The sequence below is a fragment of the Chiloscyllium punctatum genome, chromosome 12 (assembly GCF_047496795.1).
Source record: "Chiloscyllium punctatum isolate Juve2018m chromosome 12, sChiPun1.3, whole genome shotgun sequence".
Taxonomy (NCBI): domain Eukaryota; kingdom Metazoa; phylum Chordata; class Chondrichthyes; order Orectolobiformes; family Hemiscylliidae; genus Chiloscyllium; species Chiloscyllium punctatum.
Window position 1 is genome coordinate 29,185,970 of NC_092750.1, and position 20,969 is coordinate 29,206,938.

At 40.3% G+C, this 20,969-nt stretch overlaps 1 protein-coding gene across 3 annotated transcripts in view; it reads left to right on the plus strand.

The window, feature by feature from the left end:
• Positions 1-17,495: 17,495 nt before the first annotated feature.
• The window catches only part of hdac11 (histone deacetylase 11), a 122,815-nt gene continuing 119,341 nt past the window's right edge, over positions 17,496-20,969 (plus strand). Inside the window, exon 1 of one of the 3 annotated variants that reach the window (XM_072582225.1) lies at positions 17,496-17,960. The gene's annotated coding sequence lies outside the window, so the exon portion shown is untranslated. The remainder of the gene's footprint in view (positions 17,961-20,969) is intronic. The other 2 variants (XM_072582223.1, XM_072582224.1) reach the window with 2 other exon arrangements.

The window sequence follows — 20,969 nt, forward strand, 5'->3', positions numbered from 1 at the left end:
CTAGCGCATGCGCGAGGAAATGACCATCCATTAACCCACTCGCTGCTGGATGAACAGCGATTCGGATTTCCCCCTCTTTATCCTCTGTCATGTAAGAGATGAAAGCCTAGAGGGCCACGATTTGACGTGATAAAATGAGGACATGCTGTGCTACTTCCCCACCCCGACTCGAAGCTATCATTCTTTGGAATCTCTTAGAGACCCAGTTTAAAAGCTTCCTGACTACACAAATCTTAGCTTATTTCAGTTTATAATAACTAAACTGCAGAAGAGACTTGGTCTCTGTGCTCGTTAACTTGCGAGTTTTTGGCCATTAAAATAACAGGTGCAAAATTGAAAAACATTGACGAAACAATTTTATCTTCATTTCATCTTTTGTATCTTTTTACTCGATAATTTGGATGATATTGATACTGGGGAAAAGAGAACCCGTCAAATTGATACCTGTCTCGTTGCTGCAGACTACTACATGGTGTAACAGACAAAAATAACAGAAGATTAAAGGAACACTGAGTGGACAAAGAAGTACATAAGATCATAAAAAAGGTGGAATACAGGGCCATTCCTTCCATCGGAACTACTCCACCACATGATAAGCTGATGTTTGATCTAATTGTGGCCTTATTTCACTTTCCTGCTTATATTTCACAACACTTCCTTCTCGAATAAAAAATTGTCTAGTTCATGCTTGAATTGATTCAATGGCCCTGCTTCCACTCTGTGAAAAAGAATTATAAAAACTAACAATGGGCTGAGAGAAGAAAATTCCTCTTAACTCAACGATGGAATAATGCTTACTTTTAAACTGTGTTCTTTTGTTCCAGGTTTCTCAAACATCCTTCCAGCATCGAGCAGTCAATCATTGAGTCCAACTTAGGTGGAGCTCCTTGATGCCACACTTTGTCCAATACTGCTTTGATGTCAAGGGTACGAACCTCACTTTCATTCTTGAGTTTAGCTCTTCTGTCCATATTTGGACCAAGACTGTAATGAGTTCAGGAACAGAGTAAGCATGCTGAACCCAATCCGAGCGTCAATGAACGGGTTATTGTTGAGTAAGATAAAACAAAGTACCTCAGATGCTAGAAATCAAAAACAAAACGAGAAATTCCTGGAGAAACTCAGCAGATCTAGCAGCATCTGTGGAGAGAAAACAGAGGCATTGTTTCTAGTCTAGTGGCCCATCTTCAAAACTATTGCTGAGTAAATGCTGCTCGATAGCATGGTCAATGACACCTTCCAACACATTGTGACGATTGAGAGTAGATTGATGTAGCAATAATTGACAAGGTGGATTTGTCCTGCATTTAATGACAGTACTTACCCAAACTACCTTTTACATTTTTACATTGCTGGATAGGTCCTAGTGTTATAACCTGATACACCTTGGTTAGGGGCAAACTAGTTTTGAACCACATTCTGCAATACTCTTGTGGAGTGTTTTCAGGGCCTAAAGTCTTTACAGTATCCAGTTCCTTCAGCCATTTCTTGATATCATGTGGATTGAATTGATGTTGCTTGATATTGATAATACTGACGTCTTCAGGAGGAGGCAATAATGCATCAGCAGCTTGGTGCTTCTGTTTGAAGATCCATGAAAATGCTTCAGCCTTGTCTCTTGCACTGATCGGCTGGGCTCTCCCAAGTTGAAGATGGGAATATCCATGGAGCCTCCTCCTCCAGTGAATTGTTTAAATGTCCATTCCTGGCTAGATGAAGCTGCACTACAGAGATTGGATCATATTCATTGTGTATGGGATTGTATAGCCCTGTCTATTGCATGCTGCTTGCACTGCTTCACATGCAAGTAGGCCTGTGCTGTAGTTTCACCAAAATACCACTTCAGATTTCGGCATGGTTGGTGCTGCTCCTGGCACGCTCTCCTACAGTCTTCAATGAATGAGGGCTGATCCACTGGCTTGGTAAAAGTAGAGTGGTGTCATACAGGGACTTGAGGTTATTGATTCTGGCTGAATACTTTCCTGCTGCTGATGGCCTCAAACACTTCTTGGATGCTAAGTCATAAATGGCTGATATGTTTGAAATCTATCCCACTCAGTACAATCGTCATGCCACACAAAATGATGGGGGTTATCCTGAATGTGAAAGTGAGATTTTGACTCCTCAAAAACTGTGCTTTGTTCACTCTTGCTGATACTATTATGGACAGATGCATTTGGTACAGATAAATTGGTTGGGGTGAGGTCAATTACACTTTTCCACTCTGGTTGGTTCCCTCACTATCTGGCTCCTTGTCCTTTCTAGCATCAGTGTTCTCTGGGACTTGCCCAGTTTGGTCAATTGTATTGCTGCTGACTATTCTTGGTGAGGGGCATTGAAGTTCTCATTCAGAATATATTGTTTGTCCTTACTATCTTTGAATGCTTTCTTAAGTGTTCCATTAAAACATTTTCTGTGGAGGATAAAAGTTAACATTTCAGATTGATTATCTTTGGTCAGAAGATAGAGGAATGAATTTTGCAGTCAGTGACAAAGCAATGATACTTGCTGATGAACATTAAGAAATTTGTCCAAAAATAATTCTGTGGTTTCTTTTTTGTTACTTCCTTGTTGCAGTTTAAATCTGGCATGGTACCAAAGGATTTCTTGGTCTGCAACATTTCCTTTGATAAATGTTCCTATGGCCCAACCTAGAGCATTTCTACTATTGTATCTTTAAATACAAAATTGTTATTAATGAATATTGACATCAGAAAATGTAGGAGTTATTGGGAACAGATTACTAAAAGCTTGGTCAAGGAGTTAGGTTCAAAAGAACATCGTCAAAGAGGTTAAGGCAGCAAAGCAGAGGTGTAATGAGCAAATCTAATACACTGGGTCCTAGGCAGCTCCATGCACTGTGACCAGGGCCTCCAAGCCCTCCATTTCTTCCTCTCCCGACGTCCGCAACAGTACCCTTCCACTGACACTCTCATTCGTTTGGCTGAACTGGTCCTCACCCTTAAAAATTTCTCTTTCAAATCCTTCCACTTTCTCCAGACCAAAGGGGTAGCCGTGGGCACCCATATGGGCCCCAGCAATGCCTGTCTCTTTGTTGGCTACATAGAACAGTCCATCTTCCATAGTTACACCGGCACCACTCCCCACCGCTTCCTCCGCTACATTGATGACTGCATCGGCGCCACCTCGTGCTCCTGTGAGGAGGTTAAGCAGTTCATCAACTTCACCAATGCTTTCCACCCCAACCTTAAATTCACCTGGACCATCTCTGACACCTCCCTCCCCTTCCTGGACCTCTCCATCTCCATTAATGATGGCTGACTTGACACTGACATTTTTTACAAACCCACTGACTCCCACAGCTACCTGGATTTCACCTCTTCCCACCCTACCTCCTGCAAAAATGCCATCCCATATTCCCAATTCCTATACCTCCGCCATATCTGCTCCCAGGAGGACCAGTTCCACCTCAGAACACACCAGATGGCCTCCTTCTTTAGAGATCGCACTTTCCCTTCCCACGTGATTCAGGATGCACTCCAAAGCATCTCATCCATATCCCACACCTCCGCCCTCAAACACTACCCCTCCAACCGTAACAAGGACAGAAGCCCCCGGGTCCTCACTTTCCATCCTACCAATCTTCGCATTAACTGCATTATCCGCTGACATTTCCACCACCTCCAAACAGACCCCGCCACCAGAGATATATTTCCCTCCCCACCCTTTTCTGCTTTCTACAAAGACCGTTCTCTCCGTGACTACCTGGTCAGGTGCACGACCCCCAACAACCCACCCTCCCATCCTGGCACCCTCCCCGCCACTGCAGGAATTGCAAAACCTGTGCCCACACCTCCTCCCTCACCATCATCCAAGGCCACAAAGGAGCCTACCACATCCATCAAAGTTTCACCTATATCCGTTGTGGTCTCCTCTATATTGGGGAGAATGGATGCCTCTTCACGGAGCGCTTCAGGGAACATTTCCGGGACACCCGCACCAATCAACCCCACCGCCCCGTGGCCCAACACTTCAACTCCCCGTCCCACTCTGCTGAGGACATGCAGGTCCTGGGCCTCCTCCACTGTCGCTCCCTCACCACTCGACGCCTGGAGGTAGAACGCCTCATCTTCCGCCTCAGAACACTTCAACCCCAGGGCATCGATATGGACTTCAACAGTTTCCTCATTTCCCCTCCCCTTGACCTTATTCCAGTTCCAACCTTCCAGCTCAGCACTGACCTCATGACCTGTCCTACCTGCCAATCTCCCTTCCCATCTATCCGCTCCACCCTCCCCTCTGACTTATCACCTTCATCCCCACCCCCATTCACCTATTGTACTCTTTGCTACCTTCTTCCCTGCCCCTCCCCCATTTATCTCTCCACCCTGGAGGCTCCCTGATGAAGGGCTTTTGCCCGAAACGTTGATTTTCCTGCTCCTCGGATGCTGCCTGACCTGCTGTGATTTTTCTGCACCAGTCTAATCTAAAGCACATGGAAATTGCAAATGCACAAAAATCCAGAAATGGAGAAGCACAAAGATGTTGTAAGTCTGAGCAAGGTTACAGAAATAAGAATATGGAGGCTATGAAGAGTTTTAAAAACATGGATGAGAAGTTTAAAATTTATCCTACCTCCAATACCCCCGATGTCATTATTCTATATGTTACTCCCTTTCTTCAAACCCCCTCTTCTAATGGACATATAACCTGTTATTATGATTTCTTTGCCATAAATTCCTGACACTTAAATTCACACCTTGATTCTATTGATAACTGTGATCTGTTTTCAAAAACTGTCCATATCCCTATTTTTCCAAATGTATTCCAAAAAGCATATGCTTCTACTATGTTATCTTCCCAAACCCACAAAGTAACTTCCATAATTCCTAATGATTTTAATTTTGTATCTGCTATTTCTTAATCCAGATCTGCTCTTCTGTGTCACAATGTACAGTCAAGGAGTTAATTTATATTTCACAGTTGACTCAGAATTTCCTCAAAATGAAGTTTCAGAAGACCATTTTTCTCCCTTTCCTTAACTCCACTCACTTGCTTCTGCTCAATTCCTCTTTCTAACACGTTACTAGGCTTAATTAAATTGTTTCAAACATTAGTCAATCCAAAATTGACATTTAATCTGACATTTTTTTCCAAATGACCTGTGTAACAACAAACACAGTGGTGATTAAAGTAATGGACCAGTAACCTACTGGTTCTGAATTCAAATCTCAAATGAATTTAACAATGTAATAACCTGTGAACGAGCATCAGTAAAAAAGAATAAAAGAGTCTACATTGTTGTAAATACCAAACAACTTCCTTTAGAGAAGGAAACCTACTACCCTTGTTTGCCCTACATGTGATTCTGCCAAATACTGTATTACAGAATTGTCCACATGGCAAGAGCATTGCAGGAAATGTACTCCAGACTACCTCTAGTCTGGCAGGGGAAGGATTAACAATTTACTGTATTCCTACTCACTATAAATTATCATACTTTCCTTTGAATCTTAAATAAAAACAGAAGGTGCTTCAGACACTTAGCAGGTCTGGAATCTACTGATACTTCCATTGTATTTCACTTTTTTTTATCCCATTGAATCTTTCCTGCTCGATTGGTTGCATGTGATCTCTAACAAAGAGACTTGAACTATGTGTGCAAGCAAACTGATAACAACTAGGTTACAGGTCAAAATAAGGTGCTGCAATATAACATAAATAAGGCAACTAGTTTCAATCATAGTTTTAGGATAAGGAGTAGCAGATGTAATACAGACATGAGGAAAAATTACTTCTCTCAAAGAGTTATGAACCTATGGAAATCACTACCCCAGATTGTGATGGATGCTGGTACATTGAAGACATTTAAGGAGAAAACAGATTTTTAATTAGTAATGGTTGAAAGGTTAGGGAGAGTGGGCAGGAAAATGGAGTTGAGTCTGTGATGAGATCAGCCATGATCTTATTAAATGGTGGAGCAGGCTCGCAGAATTGAATTGCCTACTCCTGCTCCTAGTTTTTATGTTATACTCTAACTACACACAGTACACACCACAGTAGTGTATTGTGTGTGGCCAAATATGGAAACACCTGCACAATTTGTTTAAAAATGTGTTAATCTTATTTCATTTATACATTACTCTTTATTTTCAACCTTTGTACTTGCATTGATACAGAGGTATAAATGAATGCTTAAACACTTAATGCAGGAAACATCTGCAATGTCTTAAAACTGCGAAGTGGATTTAATCTTGAGGGAAATATACCATCACATGACAAAAACAAAAGATATTTGTGGAATATTAAAGCTAATAAAATTGTATTTAATAGCTTTTATAATTCATAAACTTTCTTTCGGGTGAAACACTAAGGTTATAAGTCACCATAATCTTATAAGTCTGTAGGGCTGCCCTCTCATTACAGAGAAAGTGAGGACTGCAGATTCTGGAGATCAGAATCGAGAGTGCGGTGCTGGAAAAGCACAGCAGGTCAGGTGGCATCTGAGGAGCAGGAGAATCAAAGTTTCGGGCAAGAGCCCTTCATCATTCCTGATGAAGGGCTTTTGCCTGAAACCTCAATTCTCCTGCTCCTTGGTTGCTGCCTGACCTGCTATGCTTGTCCAGCATCACACTCCTGACCCTCATTAAAGAGAGGCAACTAGTGGCAATTTAATTTGTTTCAGATAAGGCGAGCGGCTGAGAAGAAGAGTCCTTCATGGTAACTTTAGCTGGTACAGGTATTGAACCCACAGTGTTGGCATCACTCTGTATCATAAACTGGCTAACTGAGCTAGCTGACTCACATAGCTAAGAACAAGTCTAAGAACTAGCATCTGTAACTGTGAATTGTGGAAACTTTTAATTTGTTTTAAAACTTTCTATGTCAAGTTTTTCTATAATTAATAATAGGAGAAAAAAAAGACTCTTTTGGCCTTTAGTTTTGCCTCCAACTGATCAGATTAGGTGACAGATTGAGCCCAGTGCAGGAGAGAGATCGAGCCCTAGTGGAGAAAGCCCAACAATGAGTGACTGCAGGCCTATGGCTAAAGAAGGACTGTAAGTTTGAACTTTTAACTTTCTTAGTTACTATTTTATACTGACAAGAACTATAATGTTGAACTTTTAATTTTTTTTTAACTTTTTAACCTAAGATTTAGTACCTAGATAACTTGTACCTAAGATGGTGCCATGAATGGTGACATTGTAACTTTTCACTGTACTCATGTATCCCTTGAGTACACCTGACAATAAAACTTAATTTTAATTCCAATTCTGCCATAATCTCATTTTGTTTTCTGACTGCTCTTATTAATTCCTAACTACAATCCTCAATGCCTACAAAACTAAATGATTCCTGTGACATAGTGTTGAAAAGTTAACAGTAGGTATGGATAGTCTGTCCATATAAAAGTCCCAAAGTAAATGTTAAAAATTATTCAATCAAAATTGGCAAATCTGCCTTAATGAGGTAACAAATTTACTGTTTTGGAAGGCATACAGAGCACTCATAACTGTGGTATTTTTAATCAAACTGATTCAGGGATATTATGACTCACCTTTGGAGCTGGTGGGTCTTGAACCTTGGATTCTTGAAGCACAGGTAGGAACACTACCAGTCTGCTGCAAGAACCCTCCTATACTGGATGTGTACTTAAATTCAGATACCAAGTATAAAGAAAATGACCAATTCTTATTTAGTATCTAGTTGATAGAAATTAATTGATACTATCTGTAGCAATTTAACTATCTCTAAATCACTCGCCTTTTGTATGTATATATGCTTAACAATGATTGCTACCCTCTATGGAGTAAAAGCCACTGTTTATCTTAGAATATTAAACATACAAAACACCCTTTTAGTTGCATCATCATTAGCAGATTCTATATATCTCTTGTTGAATGCTTATTGGAGGTCATGATGTGCAGTGGTAGCACATCTTTGATGTGATTTTTTTGTCACATGTAGAAAGTACAGTGAAAAGTTTTGTTTTGAGTGCAGAACAGACAGATCATAATATACAAGGAGATACAGACCAAAGGGTGAACAGAAGGTGGCATATAAAGTTACAGTTGCACAAGAGATGTACAAAAGCAAGATCAGCATTAGATTTGAAATTTGAGAGGTCCATTCAGAGTTAGAAATTGTAGGTTCAAATCCCACTCCAGAACTTGATGATATGGAAGATATGCTTACCATACAGATTGATTATTGACTTTTAAAATCTTTCAATGCACCAATGGAGATGGGCAGGGAGGCAGTCTGGCAGCAGGGTGGCACCCTAAGTAGTAGTGAGAAGGTTGAGGTTGACATACTAGTTAAATAGGCAAGGCAGGCAAAAGCATGGCAAGGAGTGAAAGACTGATGAACTAAACTGCATTTATTTCAACGCAAGAGGCCTGACAGGTAAGATAGATGAACTCAGGACACGGATAGGAACATGGGACTGGGATATCACAGCTATTATAGAAACATGGCTGAGGGAGGAGCAAGACTCGCAGAACAATGTTTCAGGGTACAAATGCTATAGGAAGGATAGAAAGGGAGGCAAGAGATGAGGGGCAATGGTGTTTTTGATTAGGAAAAACATCATGGCAGTACTTAGAGAGGATATTCCTGAAGGGTCATCCAGTAAACCTGTAGCGGTGGAACTGAAAAATAAGGAAGAGTGACCATTTTGTTGGGACTGTACTATCAGCCCCCCAGTAGTCAACAAGAAATTGAGGAGCAAGTATGTAGTGAGATCACAGACAGTTGTAAGAATAATAGGGTTGTAATATTAGGGGATTTTTAACTTTCCAAACATAGACAGAACTGCCATAGTGTTAAGGTGCTTGATTGAGGAGGAATTTATTAAGTGTGTTCAAGGAAACTTTCTCAATTAGTGTAAAGATGGCCCTACGAGAGAAGGGGCAAAACTTGATCTCTTTTTGGGAAAGAAGGCAGGACAAGACACTAAGGTGTTAATAGTGGAGCACTTTGTGGCAAATGATCATCATTCAATTAGTTTTAAAATAGTTACGTAAAAGTATAAGCTTGGTACACAAGTTAAAGCTCTAAACTGGGGAAAGGCCAATTTGATAGTATTAGATATGAACTTCCAAATGTGGATTGGGAGAGGCTGTTCACTGGTAGGGGGGTCACCTGTCAAGTGGGAGGCTTTCAAAAGTCAGGTAAGAAGAGTTCTGGGCCTGCATGTTCCTGAAGGGCAAGGCTAGCAGGCACAGGGAAGACTGCATGATTAGAGATATTGAGACTCCGGTCAAGTAAAAGAAGGAGGTGTATGTCAAATATAGACATCTGGGATCAAGTGAATTCCTTGAGGAGTACAGTGGGTGTAGGAGTTAACTTAAGAGGGAAATAAGGAGGGAAAAAAGAGGAAATGAGATAGCTTTGGTAGAAAGAGTAAAAGAGAATTCAAAGAGATTCTACAAGTATATTAAGGGCAACAGAGTTACCAGGGAGAGAGGAGAATCCCTTAAATATCAATAAGGCCATCTATGGTTAAACCACAGAATTCTAAATAAATATTTTGCATCAGTACTTACTGTGGAGAAAGATATGGAAGCTAGGGAATTTGTGGAAATAAATAGTGATATCTTGAAAAGTGTTCGCATTACAGAAGAGAAGGTACTGGAGGTAAATGCATAAAATTAGAGAAATCTCTAAGACCTGACCAAGTATATCCCAGGACATTGTGGGAAGGGAGGCAAGAAATTGCGGACCACTGAGATATTTGTATCATCAACAGCCATGTATGAGGTGCCGGATGACTGGAGGGTCTAATGTTGTGCCATTATTTAAGAAAGGTGATAGTACAGGAGTTGGGACATTATGTTATGGCTGTACAAGACATTGGGAAGGTCATATTTGCTGTACTGCATACAATTTTGGTCACTCTGCGTTAGAAAGGATGTTATTAAACTAGAAAAGATGCAAAAAGGATTTACAAGGAAGTTACCAAGACTGGGAGGTTTGAGTTATAAGGAGAGCTGGTTAGGGTGGGACTTTTCTCCCTGGAGTGTAGGAGGCTGAGGAGTGACCTTAAAGCAGTTTATATAATCATAAGGGCATAGATAAGGTGAATAGTCAAAGTCTTTTCCTGAGGTTAGGGGAATCCAAAACTGTAGGGTGAGAGGGAAAGATTTAAAAGATATCAGAGGAGGAACTTTTTCACACAGAGCGTGGTGCTTATATAGAACAAGCTAACAGAGGAAGTGGTAGAGAAAGGTAAAATTACAATATTTAAAAGACATTTGGACAGTACATAGATAGGAAAGGTTTTGAGAGATATAGGCCAAACTCAGGCAAACAGAACTAGTCCAGTTTCAATACCTGGTCAGCATGGATGAGTTGGACTGAAGGACCTGCTTCTGTGCAGTATGACTCTATGACTGTTTGACTGAACGAATCAGTCTTTTGGTCATCCATGATTGATGCAGTGTGACACCTCTCAAATTATAGCTTCTGGTGACAGATTAGTGACCCATTCCAGAAAAACGTTATTATGGAAACAAAAACAAGCCTTACTGAGATAAGGGGAAAAAATCCTTATCGATTTTCTGAAACATTTCCTCATCAGAAGTAAGGAATATGAATCATTTGGATAACAATAGCTCCATAAAGAATTATTTTAGTAAGCAAATGTGGCTTACATTAAGACCCATGTACTTTGACAACAAAAGTAACTGCAACTTTGACATTTATATGTGTCTTTTGTCACAATATTATTGGTTGGAAAACTTTTGAAGGGAAGTATTATTGAGATTTAACAGAATAATTGTAATGTATCCAGCAAAGAGATGATTGTCCTCCACTCCAGGATTTAAATTAAAGGAGTCCATGAGCACACAAGTAATGTTAATTCTGCTGGTCACTGTTTGCTAAGTGCACCTATGATGTGCTTTCATATCTAACTGAGGAAGCATTTGTGGGAAGAATTTGCTATGCCTTTAATTATTTTTTTCCATCTAAGTGGTGGTATTACAGATCTTTCAATAAAGAGTTTGGTTGCTGTTAAATGGTTCTACTTTTAAGACAAGCTCTTTTAAACTTATTACAATAGGAATAGTGTATATATATTAAACTATAGCAGCATTAAAATATGTCTTATAAATATTTTAATTTATGTTAATTAAGATGTTACATAAAGATGACATTTGAATGTACCCATAATATGGCAAAATATCATGGTTGACTGAATGTAGTTTTATGCCAACTGCTTGTTAAAATTAGTCAGAATTGGAAACTAACATCATTTTGCTGTGCGACTAGACATTATAGACCTACATAACTCAGGAAGTGACTTTTATAACTCACCACATCCTGCCATATCATATCGAACTAGTCAAAAAATGTTTATTCCGTTGCTGATTTTGAATTATTGACTTCTTTCATTGGCTATAAAGAGGCCTTTACTTAAAAAATACTTGCACTATTTAATTAACTCAATTCTAAAAGAGAATGGAATTCATTGAAAGAGAAAGCGTAATGTAATGAGACAAGAGAGTTAAGAAACCTGAAAAATGAAGGATACACGCAGGAAATGTATAAGCTAAGATTGAAGCGGTTCCTGTCAGCTTAGAAGAAGATTTACTATAACAGGCCTGAGCTGATAAGTGGCAGTAACATTCCAGTCACATAAATACCAGGCAACAGCCATCTCCAACAACACATAATCTCATCACCTTCCCATGACATTCAATGCCATGTAAAAGCCATTACAAAAGCCCCACTTTCAAAATTTTGCGGTGACCATTGACTAGAACCAAATTGGACCAATTATATAAATACCATTGTTAGAATTCCTGCTACTTTTTCATTATTTTGTTCTTTAATCAATTTTGAATTATGAACTGGAAATGACTGGTAGAGTTTGGCACAACTTGTGTTAAGGAAAGAAGAGACCATGTAAGTTTTTTTTGTTTGTGAGACTAGGCATGTTAATTGGAGGCTGAGCTTTGATTAAAAGGTTCTAACATGCACAGATACAACTCACTTCCACCCATCCGTGGAAGAGCATTGTGTTTAAACTGATAGCAGGAATTGGTATTAACAAGATCAGTACATGGAACATGGTTCTAGTAAGTCTGAAGGAGAACCTATGTTCAAGCAGATGGCAGTTGTTGAGTGGAAGCTTCAGGGAGAGTTGATCAATATATTAGGACAGAACCACAATCAAAGTTGATGTTTTTCAACAATGTTTCTGAGAGATGGTTCTGGAAAATTGAAGAGGCTTTGGAAGATCAAGATTTGAAAGCTCACTACATAATCTGATATATCACCTTCCAGAAATCCAAACAGAGGAAAGCTGATTTAGACATATTGCTGCCTTTGCCTGAATGAACTGAGAAGGAGACCCTGATCAATGTTTCAGGGAAAACAGCCCAGGAATCCACATGTATGCCTATGAGCAATGGAGAAGAAAGGACATTTAAGTAATCTGGCCAGTTTTGTTACTTTCTTTTGTTTATCCCTTAACCGTGTTGGTTTGTCTGTCAGTCTGTGGCTAGAAACAAATGCTTTGGATTTAAAGCACAGACGTTAACCTGCTTTACCCAGCTGTTTAATTTTCTCTCTGCTAATGTTAATTTGTATTGAACAAATGTGTAAATCTTTTGTTTAAGATGAAAAACTGGTGTTTGGAAAGGGAGTATTCATAAAGTCTGGGATTGGTTCTTCAAAAATCTGGTTAGTGACTATTTGGGGATCTTTGATAGTTTAAGTTTACTGTGTTGTGATTATAAAAGTAGAAATGTTGCTTTGGTTCAGTTGTCCATTTCCACGTCACTATGGCTACAAGGATAGGTCAGGGGATGGGAATCCTGCAGTGACTAACTCACCTCCTGCATTCCCAAAGTCTGTCCACTATCTACAAGGGACAACTCAGAAGTATAATGGAATACTGTCCGTGCCTGGATAAGTGCAGCTCCGTTTATATTCAAGACGCTTCACTGAATCCAGAAGGATGCAGCCTGCTTGATTGGCATCCCATCTATCACCTTAAATATTAATTCCATCCATGACCTTTGCACAGTGGCAATAGTATGTGGCGTTTACATGATGCAGCATAGCACCAAAACTTCTTTGGCAGCACCTTTCATCTTGCAAACTCTATCACATACAAGGGCACAGGTAGCAGAAGTAATTTCCTGCAATTTCCTATCCAAATCACACCATTCTTGGAAATATTTTATTCACAGAATCCCCACAGTGTGGAAACAGTCCTTTCGGTCCAACATGTCCACACTGACCCTCCAAATAGTAACCCACACAGACCCATTCCCCGAACTTATTAATCTACATTTACCCCAACTAATGCACCTAACCTATACATCCCTGAACACTATGGGTAATTTAACATGACCAATTCACCTAACCTTCTCAGCTTTGGACTGTGGGACCAAACCAGAGCACATGAAGGAAACCTACACATACATGGGGAGAACATGCAAACTCCACACAGACAGTCGCCCGATGCTGCAATCGAACCCTGGCACTGTGATGTGCACCAGTGCTAACTACTGACCACCATGCCACCCTAAATCATAGAATCCCTACAGTGTGGAAGCAGGCCATTTGACCCAACAAGTCCTCACCAAACCTTAAAAGAGTATCTCACCCAGAGTATTGGTTTACATTTCCCCTGACCAATACACTTAACCCACACATCCCTAAACACTATGGGCAATTTAGCATGGTCGGTTCACCTAACCTGCGCATCTTTGGACTGTGGGATGAAACCAGGCAACCTAGAGGAAGCCCACACAGACATGGGGAGAAAGTGCAAACTCATTCGCCAGAGGCTGGAATTGAACCCGGCGCTATGAGTCAGCAGTGCTAACCACTGAGCCACCAGGCTGCCCTGCCTGTCACTCGGTCAAGATCTTGGCACTCCCTTCCTAACCGCACTGTCTGTGCCCCTACAGCACTTGGACTGCAGCAAATTAATAAGGCAACACACAACCATCTTTTCAAGAGTAATTTAGGATTGGAATAAATGTCGGTTTAATCCGTGAATCCAACATCCTGTGAAAGAATTTTTAAAAGACTGTTTTCAGCGGAACTAAGAAGTAAACAAAAATTCTTCTTTCACATCAACAAGTGTCGAAAATATTTATCTCTGGACTGGTTGTCTTTCAATTAGAAGCAGTGTGTAGAAACCATTGACAGTTATCAACAATCTTTGACTAAGGATAAGTTGTTGTGAATTGGCGTACACAATTATAAGCATTCCTCAAAAATAACATACATTTTGAGAACTGACGTAATTCCCATAAATAGTCTTTCTGCTGAAACATGTTTCTCTACACCTGAAGAACATAATCTACATTCAATGAGCATGGCTGTATGCATTTTAGATTAGATCAAATTCCCTAAAGTGCGGAAATAGGCCCTTCGGCCCAACATGTCCACACCAACCTTCTGAAGAGTAACCCACCAGTCCCATTTCCCTCTGACAAATGCACCTAACACTATGGGCAATTTAGCATGGCCAATCCACCTGACCTGCACATCTTTGGACTGTGGGAGGAAATCGAAGTGCCCGGAGGAAACCCACACAGACACGGGGAGAATGTGCAAACTCCACACAGACAGTTGCCCGAGGCTGGAAACAAACCTGGGACCCTGGTGCTGTGAGGCAGCAGTGCTAACCACTGAGCCACCGTGCCACTCTTTTCCTTTCTTAAAAAAAATTACACCATTATTTTTAAAAAATATAAAAGAACATTTCAAAGACATTTGGATAAGTACATGAATAGGAAAAGTTTGGAGAGATATGGGCTAGGAGCAGGCAGGTAGAACTGGTTAAGTTTGTGATTATGTTCATCATAGACTGGTTGGAACGAAGGGTTTATTTCTGTGCTGTATGACTCTTTCACCCTGAACAATTTAAGAATTAATTCACCATAACATCTTCCAAGGATACTTCATGATTTACATTGATAATTTTCATGATTTTGAGCAAGGTAACTACTTAAGTGAGACATGCTTTGGCGATGCCGGTGTTGGACCGGGGTGTACAAAGTTAAAAATCACACAACTTGTGTGCTCGTGTGCTTCCAATTAAACCTGTTGGACTATAACCTTGTATTGTCTGATTTTTAACTAAGTGTGACATGATATTGTAAATCTAACAAAGGGAAGACTTTTGGATACTTTGCTCCTCTATTTAATGTACATCCTTTATCTAGGTTTTCAAGAGAGTTTTTGTCTGCAAAGGATGCCAGTGCGAGACACATCCAGATTTATCGTGGATTTTAAGTCACAGAAAAGGTCAGCCGGCTCCCAATGTGAGTAGAAAGACTAAACTTTAAGAGAGACAAGCAAGTCATTTATTCTAGACTTGATGGTTTGCTCTAGAATGTCAGGTTTCTCAAACTTGTTTATAAAAATGCCTATTCCTAATCAACTTCCTTTGTATTACATAAAATGGACTGAATGTTTGCTACTGAGGTGGGTAGCTTGATTTGGGAAATGTTATTATTTGGTAAATCAGTCTTCACGTAAAAAGTCAGTATTACGATCCTGGCTGGTGGTAACATTGAACAAGTTAAAGTCCCAAGTGAACTTGAATTAATAAACCAGAGATTTTATTTTTGGAATCTATTTACTGTCATGGTTTACTGAACATAATTTGTTTACTGAACGTTTTCACAAGAGACTGCCAATGTATTTTTCAAGGACCATCAAAGTCTTTTAGGCAAAGAAAAACTAATTACACAATATAAGAACAATTTGAAATGATCTTCTCACAAATATCAAAAATAAAGATTCAACCCTTTTACTGTCACCGACAATCATACAGACCCTTGAATGTCAGTAAAGAGTCATGCTGTTTCTTTGTTTAGTTGGTATGGCTGTACTTGGTCACTTTATGGTAAGCGTTTGCATTCACTCAATGTTATCTTCTTTAGCTAATATCCCTTAATGAGATCCTCAAAAAAACTAACGTAGCTCACTTACTCCTTAACATTTAATCCTTGAAGTCATGCAATCACTAGTCTTGTGGAATGTCTTCCTTTCTAACACATGAAAACCTTCTGTTTCTAGAGCTTTCCTTTGATTAACATCGGCGCCACTTGGGACTTCTGTTCTTCTGAAATAGAATCTGCTGAGGAAAAATCACCCATTATGAAAATTGCTTTCAAAAATTCTGCTATTCTCGAAATCCTATAAGAGTTACAATGTGGCCAAGACAGAGACTACCAGCCAATTCCAGAAAACAGTACACATATATACGTATAGATCATTGTCTAGAAATACTTTGCTTGGACAATGCTCTCTGATGTAGAGGGATCTGGGTATCCAAGTGTCTGAATTGCAAAAGGCTAGTAAACAGCTCTAGCAAGTAGTTAGCAAAGCTAATAAGAACAAAGACCAAGAACAATACAACATAGGAACAGGTTCTTCAGCCCTCCAAGCCTGCACGGATGCATTTTGTCCTTCTGTAGTAAAACCTAATAGAATTTAATTTAATAATTTCATTTATTGTGAGGAGAATTCAACATAAAATCAGGGAGGAGATGCAGGATAATGGTAAGACCACATACAGAATACTTTGTACAGTATTGTCTCTTTGGTTTAACTGATTTAGATCTGTTTTTATTTGGAAAGATTGGCCAGGTTAGGCTTAGATCCATCTAAGTTAAGAAGAGTAAGAGGCAGTTTGACTGAAACATACAAAATCCTGAATGGTGTTGACAGGGTGACTGTGAAGAGGATGTTTCCTCTTGGTAAAGAATCTTGAATTGGAGGTGAATATGGTTTGCCCATTTCAGAAAGAGATGGGGCAACTTTGTTTTCTGTTTGGATATCTCATCCTCAAAAGGCTTGGGGGTAGCACGATGGCTCACAGCGCCAATATTTGATTCCAGCCTCGGACGACTGTGCGTGTGTGGAGTTTGCACATTCTCCCACTATCTAGATGGATTTCCTCCAGGTGCTCCAGTTTCCTCCCAGAGTCCAAAGACGTGCAGGTTAGATAAAGTGGTTATGGGAAATGCAGGGTTACAGGGATAGGATAGTGGGCTGGGACTGGGTGGGATGCTCTTTGGAGGATGGGTATAGACTCGATGAACCGAATGGCCTGCTTCCGACAGTAGGGATTTTTTGATTTTATGAAAAAGCTTGTGGAAACATAGTGACTGGATATTTTTTAAAGCAGAGGTGTAAAGCTAGGGGGTAAAAATGCAGAGTACATGTTATTAAATAGATCCAGGAGCCAATCACTCTCGCTCACTAGTAACTGGTTATGTTTGTGTGCGAGTAGTTTCAGAGTGAAATGACTAACAGTGCGGTAGCAGCAACATCAATCAAGAGGCAATCGGTTTACTCTGAACAGGAAGGTGGGTCGGAAGAACGAAACTCGGGTGGAGTGAAGGGGAGCATTGCTCCTCGACAGAGTGGGCCGAACGGCCTCCCTCGCTGCTGTATCTGGGGTTTGACGTGCTGCCTTCGACTTACATCCGTGAATGAAAAACAAACCGCACTTGCGTTCTGATAGCTCCGGCATTTTGCTGAAAGGTGTTTCTTTCTCCCTCCCTCAGCAAACATGCCTGGGCGCCCTGAGTCAGCAGGGGGCCGAGCTTTGCCAGGGGCCGATCGGGTTAGAGATCAGAGAGCAGCAGCAGCAATAGCAGCGCCCCGGAGCCGCCGCTGGCCTTTTGCTGACGTTCAACTCTGCGCACAATCGGCGTGAGGCCGTACGTGATGAGGGAGCGCAGCGACTGCCCGCAGCTTACTGACAGCAGAGCCTAAACCTTCAGGGCTTCAACAGCCCGAGGATGGCCCTTCAAAGGTGATACTCTGGAAACGCAAGTGTTCAGGGCGTACGTTCCTCTGCTCTCGCAGAGGGAGACGCGAAGCAGGAAGCTGGAGTGAAGCCGCAGTTTCCCAGGGCTCTCTCCCCTCTGAAATCTGAAGATCGTCAGGCCCCAAGAGCCGAGTTCCTGCACTTGCGAGAGGGTCTTGTGATTGTCAGCGCGCACTGTTGACAGGTACATTCTCCACTTCACAGCCACTTGGGTTTCACCTGGAAGTATTCTGAGACCAATCCCTCTACAGTAATGTAAATCGCCAATGTTATTTCAGGCACTGGACGAAAACGTTCACTTGTAAACAGAGGTTGCGTTTTGCAATTCATTTCTGGATGTGTAGTTTATGTTGCATGTTTTGGAAAACCACCTGTAGCATTTATGAAGGGCCCGATTGAATAAACTTTTAGTTTCTACAAGAAATAGAAAGAATAGGCTGGAGCCTACTCAGCCATTCACAATGACCATTGACCGATCTGATCGTGGCCTCATCTTCACTTTGTTCCTACTTTCCCCATACCCTTGACTCCCATACAATTTGAAGAATACATCTATCTTGAATGTAGATTGAGCTTAGCCTGCACAGCTCCCACGGGAATTACAAAGATCCAGGACCTTTTGGCAAAATAAACTCCTCCTTTCCATATCAAATGGGCGATCTTTCATTCTGAAAGTATGCCACGTAGTTCTCGACCCCGATGAGAGGATGTTTTCTCTCAGATACTGGATTAGTGGTGCTGGAAGAGCACAGCAGTTCAGGCAGCATCCAACGAGCAGCGAAATCAACTTTTCGGGCAAAAGCCCTTCATCAGGAATTTTTACCTTGTTTTCTCTCAATGTCTACTGTTTCAAGTCACCACAAAATATTATGTTTCAAGATCATCACATCCTTCTAAACATCATATTGACCTAACCTGACCAACTTTTTCTTATCTAGCAGTTCATTCACTCCAGGAACCAATCTGAATGGAGTGTATCTTTGTGAATTACAAAATATGCTTTGATGCCTGTCTCATATTACCTTGTTAGCTTATTCCTCTATTCCACTTTAGCCACTCTCTTTTTGCCTTTGTACTTGCCCCCTTTAAGTTAAAGACCATTTCAGAGCAAATTTCTCAATCTCAGATTAATGTGACATTTTAATGATATGATTACTCTTACGTATAGAATCCCTAACCAAAAAAAAAATCATTTTCATTACATTTTGCAAGATCTAAATAACCTATCACCTGGTTTGGTTTAGTTCTGACATTTTATTCTAAGAAACTGCTCCTGATGTGCACTGAGAACATAGCCTCAAGACTATTTTTGCTGACTTGATGTATTATATCTATTTTGAAGATTAAGGTCACTCATGTTTATTACAATACTGTACCTTTCTCTACTGTACCATTATTGGCATTTGGCTAAAAGGTGATAAAAACTGGACTGCGTCTTTGGAAGTGCTTGAAGTTTTGTGACAGAAGGAACAGAAAGTTCAGTTCTTTTTGTAAAGTATTGAAGAAATGGTAAGGGAACCAAGTGTCTAGTAGGAATAATGCACCAGCCCCCATTATTCTTTAATTCATATTTGTACTACAGTGTATCTACTGTCTGCGGGCTGATGCATTATTCCCACTAGACACTTGGTTCCCTTATCATTTCTTCACTACTTTACAAAAAGAACTGAACTTTCTGTTCCTTCTGTCACAAAACTTCAAGCACTTCCAAAGACGCAGTCCAGTTTTTGACACCTTTTTAGCTAAGTGCCAATAGTGGTTATTTGATCATAACCATTAATTCATCCATTTTGTTACAAATGCTGAGTGCACTGAAATTTAAGAGCCTTTAATTTTGTCTTTTTGATACTTTTGCTCTGACTGTCTTTCTGGTTTCCTCTTATGTTTGTACACTCTGTTCCTTCATGTCACACTCTAGTCATCATTACCATGTTGCTACAAAATATTATTGCCTTGGCCTTTCTCTTCAACTTTAAGTTTCCCCTTCTCCATCTCCTCTCCTGACTATGTTTTGTACTACTTTTTTGTTATCAGCTCATAATTTAGCTAACGTTTATAAGTTAGTTATAGCTCAAGAAGAAGAAGACCAGGAAACAATGTTTCTTTTGTAAATATAATGAATCTAGGGCTGATCATATAGCGTTTGTGTAACATTTGAGATGACAGTAGTAGCAGTACTGGGACAAGAGGAGTTCTAGTACTGGGAAATGCAGAACATATAGGGTTGTTGAATTTCTTTTAACAATTGTGGGAGAAGGTGTAGGTGTGGAGAGTAGGTTTTGTAGCACTAAGAAAGAGGTGGCGTGACAGCAATAGGCAGAACAAAATGTATTATCTGTACTTTCTGAACAGATGAGATTATAGAAAATACTAAAACCATTTAACATGCTCTTTAAGACCTTCCTCTTAACAACCTCTTGGTCATGTGTGTGTTCTATGGCTCAGTGTCAGATTTTGTTTGTTAAGCTGCTGTGAAATCCCTCTTTAGTCCGTTGATTATTTTAAAGATGCTCTAAGTGCAAGTCGTTGACTCATCTTAAAAATCATAGTTGTTTCAGTAGAAAGGAGTTTCGTGAAGTGAGCAGACTGTAGACACACTATAGAATTAAGGACAGGAAGGGGGATACAAGACTAAACTCTTGGCCTCAAAGCATGATGGAAGCAGATTTACTTTTAACTTTTCTAAATTAAGTAGATGAAGACTTGAAGGGAAACAATTTTACGACTTTTAGAAAACAGTAGGGAAAGTGAGGCAAATTGGTTAGCTCTTTCAAAGACCTGGTAAAGGCAAAATGCATTAAACACCTTCTCAGTGTGCAGCATGATCTTTGTGTTTTCTACAGACTTCTAAATAATAGTGATGTAGTGGGAATCCAGATAAGTGGAAACATGTCTCTGTGGCATATAGAGTCGGACAGTATGGAAATGGACCCTTTGGTCCCACCAGTCCATGCTGACCATAATCCCAAACTAGACTAGTCCCATCTGCCTGCTCCTGGCTCACATCTCTCCAAATCTTTCCTATTCATGAATCTATCCAAATGTCTTTTGAACATTGTAATTGTACCCACATCCACCACATCCTCAGGAGTTTCAGTCCCCTCTCTGTGCAAACAAAAATGCCACTTATGTCTTCTTTAAATCACTCTCCTCTCACCTTAAAAATATGCCCCCAAGTCTTGAAGTTATATAA